This window comes from Pelobates fuscus, chromosome 1 (genome assembly GCF_036172605.1).
Source record: "Pelobates fuscus isolate aPelFus1 chromosome 1, aPelFus1.pri, whole genome shotgun sequence".
Classification (NCBI taxonomy): Eukaryota; Metazoa; Chordata; class Amphibia; order Anura; family Pelobatidae; genus Pelobates; species Pelobates fuscus.
The window spans coordinates 104,307,393-104,309,892 of NC_086317.1; the positions used below are offsets into that span (position 1 = coordinate 104,307,393).

Here is a 2,500-nt window from a genome sequence, read left to right on the forward strand (position 1 = left end):
TTAAAAATAGAGTACAAAGAGTTGTCATTAATGGTAAATTTTCAAGCTGGACAGAGGTGGCAAGTGGTGTCCCTCAGGGTTCTGTTCTGGGACCCCTTCTATTTAACATGTTTATAAATGATCTTGAAAAAAAGAATTAGAATTCATGTTTCAGTGTTTACAGATGACACGAAGCTCTGTAAAGTAATACAATGTGAGCAAGATATTACTTTGCTGCAGACGGATTTAGATAGACTGGGGGACTGGGCACTCAAATGGCAGATGAAATGTAATGTAGAGCAATGCAAAGTTATGCACTTTGGCGTAAAGAATGCACAAGCAACGTATACCCTTAATGAAAGCAAATTAGGGATAACTTCACACGAAAAGCACTTGGGAATTGTTATAGACAACAAACTGATACAATGTGCAATGTCAATCAGCAGTGGCTAAGGCCATTAAGGTATTGTCATGCATGAAAAAGGGCATTAATTCACGGGATGAGCATATAATTTTACCTCTTTATAAATCACTGGTAATACCACATCTCGAATATGCTGTGCAATTTTGGGCACCTGTTCTAAAGAAGGATATCATGGCACTAGAAAAAGTGCAGAGGCCGGTTACAAAATTAATAAAAGGAATGGAACATATCAGCTATGAAGAAAGCTTAACAAATTTAAACCTATTTAGTTTAGAAAAACGTCTTCTCAGAGGGGATATAACATTATACAAATATGTCCAGGGCCGATACAAAACCTTGTGTGGAAATCTATTCACAAACCGGACTTTACATAGGACACAAGGTCATGCTTTTTTTTTTTTTATTGTAAGAACAATAAGGATGTGGAATTATCTGCCTGAAGAAGTAGTTTTTTTTCAGTCATACTTGGAAAAACAATATTCAAATATATAATTTTTGAATGTAGGGTAATAGCTTCTTGATTTCTTTTTTTTTTTGCCTTTTTGATCAAGAGCAAAAAACAAATGTGAGGAAGGCTGAACTTGATGGATGCAAGTCTCTTTTCAGCTATGTAACTAGTGGCTGTCTGGTAGAAAGCCACTAGAGGGGGAGTTTACCCTAGCAGGTAATCATTGCAGTTTATAAAAACTGCAATAATTACATGCTTAGGGTTAAGGGTGATGGGAGTTTGCACCCAGACCACTTCAATGAGCTGAAGTGGTCTGGGTGCCTACAGTGTCCCTTTAAACACATTAACATAAACAGGGAAGTATTTCCTATTTCAATATTTGTGGATGGGATTTAAAGTATTAGAGACGGGTAATGTAACTTGTAAGTGTGCTATTACAAATGTAATCAGTTGAACCGCTTTTAAACATAATTAATGGGACACTATAGTCACCAAAACAACTTTAGCTTAATGAAGCAGTTTTCGTACGTAGCTCATCCCTCTAAAGTTTCACTGCGCAATTCTCTGCCATTTGGGAAATCACTTTTGTTCATGTTTATGCAGCCGTTGCCACACCTCCCTTGACTGTGACTGACACAACCTGCAGGAAAACAAAAAATGTTTTCATTTTCAATCAGATGTAACTTACTTTAAAAGTTTTTATCTTCTGCTCTGTAAATTGAACTTTAATTACATACTGGAGGATCCTGCAGAATCTAGCAAGCTGTTAACAGAGCAGGAGATAAGAAATAAGAAGTTACACATTTCAATAAAGGAAGTGTAAACATTAGGTGACTCTTTACAGGAAGTGTTTAGGATGGCTGTGTAAGTCACTTGCAGGAAAGTGTGCCTAGGACTGCATAAACAAAGTGATCTAACTCCATAATGGAAGGACAATGAGCAGTTAGACTTCAGGGGCATGATAGAGTAGTTTAACGCCCTATTTATTGAATATTGTGCACACGCCTTTTTTTTTTTTTTGCCCATGTTAAAAAGCACTGCTGGTATCCATTCAACTGTATGAGAGTTAATTTTCTTCATGAATGTAAAGTGTTGCATTGTTTGCATGAGTGTGGTCTCATTTTAGGTTTCACCAACAGATATATGTGATGGTACATATCTCCCACAGAAAGCTGTGAAGGCACCAATGTTGTCATTCTCAGCGATGTCCTAGATTCTGCAGATGTCACTGGCAAAGTAGATGATTGGGGTGTTTGGTTCCAGTAGTAACTCAATTCGTTTAAAAAACAAAAACAAAAAAACAGTATTTAAAATTATCTTGTTGATGCACTAAACAGCCGTAATGTTACACTGGAACATCCATTTAATGACACTGAACTGTACCTGTGAAATATTTCTCTTTTTTTCAATTAAATTTGCTGAATTTTCAGTTGGGATAAACATTTCCTCTGCTTTAATCTGCTATGCAGGAAAGATCTCAGGAAATCGGTTTTGTTTAATTGAATTTGAGAGCTCGGTGCTAAATGTTTAAGTTAGGTATTCCTGGTGTGTTCAAACTTCCGGAACACAGGTTAAGTTAAAAAAGCAGGCTAACTCAGCTTTTCATTCTTGTAAAGTCAATAGCATTGGTACCATTAACCCCTTAAGGA

At 36.5% G+C, this 2,500-nt stretch overlaps 1 protein-coding gene across 2 annotated transcripts in view; it reads left to right on the forward strand.

Moving 5' to 3' along the window:
* KDM6A (lysine demethylase 6A) overlaps window positions 1–2,500 on the forward strand; it is a 124,731-nt gene that overhangs the window by 100,355 nt on the left and 21,876 nt on the right. The window lies entirely within an intron of this gene.